Genomic DNA, 6,837 nt, shown 5'->3' on the forward strand with positions numbered 1-6,837 from the left:
TACAATATATATTTTTTCAACAATTTTGCATATTTTTTATTTGGTTTTTAATGTTTATATTTATTTATTTCAATTTAAACTAAAAGTTTGTCCGACCGATGACGGATGTGTCTGACATTTTCTTGTATGAAAAAAACAAGTGCATGTCAGATTGAATTTTACGGTTTATTAAAATTGCATGAAAAGTTTACAAAAGTGTACAGATAATTAAATAATTGCTTACAAAAAACCATACATAATCGAGACTCTAATGTGCGTTTGTGGAATCAAAAAAATGTCTTACATTTCAATCAAGATATAGAAGCGAATATGGAATCGGACAGTAAACCATCAGAAATCACAAAACTACGAAAGACCGTTATTGGATCCAGCAAATACAGCAAGATACCTCGCGAAGAAGGTCGGACCAATATGTTTACATCGGAAAAGATCTCGCTGCGTTCAACTTCATCAGTTACTGACTCAATGCAGGAAGTAATATCATCTAGTAATAATGCATCTACAAGCCTCTCTCAACCACATTCTGATGTCAAGAAACCTCCTAATTCATGGCAAGTAGTCAATTTCAAAAAAAGAAAAACTTCATTTGAACCATTAGGATTAGATGTCAAAATTCAAAACAGATTTTCGGCCTTTTCAACAATAGAAACAGCTAATGATGACAACTCAGTTAAACCGGCTCCAGTCAGTAAGCCCCCTCCAATATTTATTTATGGAGTTGACGATATTAATGATATGTCTAATCAATTAAATGAAATAATTCCGCACGATCAATATTTCCTGAGAAGTTTAGCTAACAATACATTTAAAATTCTATGTAATTCTGTCGACCATTTTCGAACTTTATCCAGACATCTAAAAAACTAATGCCGTATATCATACATATCAATTAAAAGAAGAGAAGGCTTATAGGGTTGTTCTTAGAAATGTACACTTTTCAACAAGCACAGATGCAATTAAATTAGAACTATTAAAACAGGGTCATGTCGTACGTAATATCCTAAATATTAGACATAGAATAACAAAAGAACCTCTTAATATGTTTTTTGTTGATCTGGAACCAAATAGAAATAACAAAAATATTTATAACATTTATAAATTATTCAACTGCATAATACGCGTCGAACGAACCACCGAGAAAGTCCAACAACATTATACAATGCACTCGCTGTCAACTCTTTAATCACACCAAAAAATACTGCAATAGACCATTTGCTTGCCTAAAATGCGGTGACAATCATAATACTATAGCTTGTACCAAAGATCCGAATGCTCCGGCATGTTGTTATTTTTGCGACGGTGCTCATCCAGCTAATTATCGCGGTTGCTCATACTTCCAAAAATTAAAGAACAAAGAAACAAAACTCCAGTAAATCATCAGTCATAAATCCAAATCCAAATAACCAAAATTTTAAAAATTCTAATAATTCTAATTCTAATAATAAAATAAACAACATTTCTCCGGCCTTAAATCCAACAATTCAAAATTCATCCTATGCAGACATTGCAAAAAACAATTACTCTGCTTCTAATCATTCACCTTCAAATCCTGATTCTGATTCTCTAGCAACACTTATTTTAGAATTTAAAAATATCTTCAATCAGCTTTTGCAACAGAACACCATAATAATAAATATGTTATCCACGTTAGTCAACAACAAAAGCAATGGCAAAAATAATTAAAATTGCTGAATGGAATGCCAACGTTTAATACCTCACAAAAATGAAGTAGAATGTTTTTTAAAGGTAAACTTAATAGATATCTTATTAATCTCAGAAACTCACTTCACTGAAAAAAACTACTTCAAAATTTATAACTACACTACTTATAATTCAAATCACCCAAGTGGCAGGGCTCGCGGCGGTTCGGCTATATTAATCAAAAATAATATAAAGCATTTTGTTCTACCAAATATTTCTGATGATTTTCTACAAGCAACTCAAATTTCTGTTGAAACAAATTTATATAATTTTTGTGTTTCTGCTGTTTATTGTCCACCAAGATTCAAAATTTCTTGTGCTCAGTTTTCTTCATTTTTCTCTCAATTAGGTAATAAATTTATCATTGGTGGTGACTTTAATTGTAAACATATTGCCTGGGGTTCTAGACTGACTACAGCCAAAGGAAAGATTCTTCATGCAGCCATAGGGCAAAATAACCTCTCCTTTATTTCAACTTGCAGTCCAACTTATTGGCCTTCTGACCCTACTAAAGTTCCAGACCTTTTAGATTTTTTTTATTGTGAAAGGTATTGATCTTTCAAATCTCAATATTGAATCTAGTTCCGATCTCTCTTCAGATCATTCTCCAATACTTGTGACGTTTAGCACATTTCCTACTCCAGTTATCAACAATCATATTCTACACAACAATCTTTCTAACTGGATTCAATTCAAATCCATACTTGATTCAAAATTATTTCCAAAATGTAGGCCTACAAGCGTTATTGATATAGAAAATAATATAGATTATTTTTCTGAGATTGTACGTGAAACAACCAAGCAGATCACCCCGAACATTAATCCAAGAAATGATAATCTAATAATTCCGCAAGAGATTAAGAAGCTAATTGCACAGAAACGAAGAGCAAGACGAACCTGGCAACATTCTCATCTACCAACGGATAAGACATCGCTTAATCATCTCAATAACACGCTGAGGAAAAAAATGAAAGAATGGAAGAATTGTACATTCAGGTCGTATATATTGCAGTTAAATAGGTACGATAATTCTATATGGAAACCAATCAGAAACAAAAGTAAACCCCTACAACAAAACCCTCCTCTGAAAATAACCAACCAAACGGATTCATTTGGGCAAAAAGCAACGAAGAAAAAGCGGAGGCATTTGCTGATCATCTAAGTAGCATTTTTAGCGCTCGAAATATTTCCCAGAATAATTTAATTAACAATTTCGTAAATCAACCCATACATTCTACACCGTTAGGACATTTTTCACCAAATGATGTCTTATGTGAAATAAAAAGGATAAAAAATAGATCTTCGCCGGGTATGGATAAAATTACTCCAAAGATGTTAAAAGAATTGCCTACAGAAGGTATCTTATATATAACAAATATTTTCAACGCCATACTTCAATACAATTATTGGCCCACAGCGTGGAAGACTGCAGAAATTATTATGATCGCTAAACCAAACAAAACCATCACACTGCTAGTTCATACCGTCCTATCAGTCTTTTATCGATATTATCGAAAATTTTAGAGAGACTTTTGTTGCAGAGATTGTCAGAAGATCATCCGAATGATAGTTGGATTCCTCACCATCAGTTTGGCTTCAGAAAAAATCACTCTACAATTCAACAATGCAACAGAACGGTGTCTCGTATTCTTGAAGCCATGAATAGAAAGGAACACAGTGTAGCCGTATTCTTAGATGTCAGTCAGGCTTTCGATAAGGTTTGGCACTCAGGACTCCTATATAAAATCAAAACAACTTTTCCAAACTACTTCAATATCTTAAGCTCATATTGCTTAATAGAAAATTTAGAATCAAAATTAAAGATGTGACTTCGAGCATCAGAAATATAGAATGCGGGGTACCACAGGGCAGTGTGCTAAGCCCTGTACTTTATCTTCTTTTCACAAACGATATGCCCACAGATGATCTTCTAACCATATGCACTTACGCCGATGACATAGCAATTATTTCATGCAATTCCGATATCAGAACAGCAACTTGTCAGTTACAAAATTATTTATCTAGTCTCGAAAAATGGTTTTTAGATTGGAATATCAAAATCAATATCGAAAAATCTCAGCACATAATTGTTTCTCTAAAACATCACAACAGTCCACCTATCATCATGAACAATTCAATAATTCCACTATGCAATTCTGTTAAATATTTAGGCATGCACATTGATTCGAAATTGACATGGAGAACGCACATTGAATATAAAAAGAAACAAATCCAACTGAAAATAAAAGATTTTTACTGGCTTTTTGGGAGGAAATCTGAAATCTCTCTCGATAACAAGGTACTTTTGTATAAAACTATCATAGTGCCCATTTGGACTTATGGAATCGAACTATGGGGTTGCTCTTGCAAATCTAACATAAACATCATTCAAAGGTGCCAGAATAAAATTCTGCGTATCCTTACTAATGCGCCTTGGTATATTTCGAATTTTTGCCTACATAAGGATTTGAAAATCTCAACAGTCAACGAAATGATCAAGATTAGAAGTTCATCTTTTAACAACAAATTAATCCAGCATACAAATCCTACAATTCAAGCGATTCAGAGACCGATAAGAAGATTGAGCAAGAAATGGCCTTCCGATCTACCAAACACCTAGCCCAATGTCTGCACGCGTCCTGACGTAGTACGCGGCATACATCATCACGTCATCGTTCATTTATGTTATTATTTTTGTATTACTGTTTTAATTTAATTTTTATTTCAACTTTTTTCATTTTATATTCAATGTATTGCATTTTTTGTTTTTTTGTATTTTTTTTTTGCTCATATCAATTTTGTAAATAAGACATTAAAGTCTTGATTAACAAAAATAAATTGTAACAAAAAAAAAAAAAAAAAAAAATTTTCTTGTATGGACCAATTTGATTCAATTTAATATTTAAATGCAACTTTCAGGATCTTTATTAATATGTTGAAATTATATAAAATTTAGTTTGAAGTATGAGGAAATGTGCAGAATTGTATAAGCTTTTATATGGTGTTAAATACTTACACAAAGTTTGGGAAAAATTTTAGGGAAATTAAAAAAAACTGCACGGGTGACCTCCAACTTGATCATTTTTAGCCTAAATTTTAAGAATGTTTTTGTGGAAGTTTAGGCTTTTTTTAAAACAAAACCTTTACCTTTAGAATCTTGAATTTATTGTTATATATTTAGACAAGTTTTAATTAAACTTACAAAAAAAATCAAGTTAATTTTTCAAAGTTTACTGTACAAAAATTATTTGTGTTTCAACCGGTGCACAACCGGAATATAGGTCAAAATTTGTTCATGAACCGAAACGTTGACACATTTTTATTGCTAAATAAAAACCAGACATTTATTTATTTAAACAAATTACACGACAACAATGAGAATAAACAATTCTTTAAATATAGCAACTGCAAAAAAATACATTTAAAATATATTAATTATTTGAAAAAAGTCAATGACCTTTTGACAAGGTACAAAAAATCCTACGTCCTTGTAGGTACTTTGTTTAAAAAATTAATAATAACTTACGATATATAAAAAATATAATCGATTTTTAAATTTAGTATCATGAAATGTATATTGTAGTATGCTTAGTACAAATTTCAAGCTTGTAGATGCACAGATGTGTCCTGAAAAGCTCGTCAAACACACAATTTTTGACGAGTACTTTTTCAAAAAAATGTATGTATTGGATAATATATATGATTTTTTTCAATATTTATATCTGTATAATTTACTACATGCTTTGCAGTATAACATACTAATATTACAAAATTTTGGAACCAACGTGTACGATCTGACAAGCTCTTGAAAAACAAAAAAAAATCTAAATTTTGAAATAATCCCAAAAAAATTGTTGAAGAAAATTTTCATTAAAATTGCATGAACGTGTCTGCAAAATCGCAGATGAAATATAAAATTTCAGGAAATAATTTAATTAGAAAATACAAGACATAATATATATATATATATATATATATATATATATATATATATAAATGTATATACTCATTAACAATGAAGATGACATTGGAAGATTTTGCATGATTGACAGCTTCTGCATGACTCTGTTAAATTTGCACTAAAATCACAATACAACAATAATTTATTATTGTTAAAAGTCATAATATTATCGAATCATGATTTTGCTGATTTGCTGATATAAGTTTCATTTTGAAAATAATTCTTCCTGGTGAAATAAATCGATCATTTTAGTAAAAAGTCACAATAAAATTTACAAATGTGAATGATGTTTTTGATGAGCTCATCAGGCTGAACTGGTTTAGCTAAACAAGTGAAATTTAGGTATACAATTTTGCGTTATATGTACTTTTACATAAAGTTTATGGAATTTCAAAATACTTTATATTTTAGAAGTTATTAAGAATTTTGCACACAAAGTGCTCTCTCTCATTGTTGATTTTTATTCAGGAAATTTTGAATAATCATAATACGTTATTTGAAGAGCTCTGCAGGACGCATCTGTACTGCTAAAGTGCTGTTATTTATTTATGATATTCCACGTCAAATCTTTTATTGAATGAATTTTGCAAAATGTAAGAATCTTTTTTATTATAGAAGATCTTTAGATTGATGTGGACAAAGTACATGTTTTATTAGATTTGGGCTTGAAAAGTCAAAAACGTTTGAAAAAAATTTATTTTTTAGTTTTGACGAGCTCCTCAGACTACACTGGTAGTTCTAAATTTGTGAAATTTTGTCAAAATATAACTTCAAATATCTATTTTTAAATAAAATTTATAAATTTTAAAAATATTCTATACTATAGAAAATATTTAGATTTAACTCAACAAAGTACATGACTAATTAAATCAATAATTTTTGTTTCAGAAAGTTTGTTGAAAGTATGTATGCATTTTAACGAGCTACTCAGGACACACCAGTTGTCTTAACTTTTTGTAATTTTGACAAAATATAGCTTGACGTATTTATTATTAAACATAATTTACAAAGTGTTAATGTACTTAATATTTTAGAAGATATTTAGATTTATCTGAATAAAGTACATGTCTAATTAAATTGTTAACTCTTGAATGAGGTGATTTGTTTAAAGTTTATATACACTTTTAAGGTGCTCGTCAGGTCATACTAGTTGTCTTAAATTTGTGTAATTTTGT

This window comes from Ctenocephalides felis, unplaced genomic scaffold, assembly GCF_003426905.1.
Source record: "Ctenocephalides felis isolate EL2017-DRISC unplaced genomic scaffold, ASM342690v1 CF-g0.4_SCAFFOLD_01604, whole genome shotgun sequence".
NCBI lineage: Eukaryota > Metazoa > Arthropoda > Insecta > Siphonaptera > Pulicidae > Ctenocephalides > Ctenocephalides felis.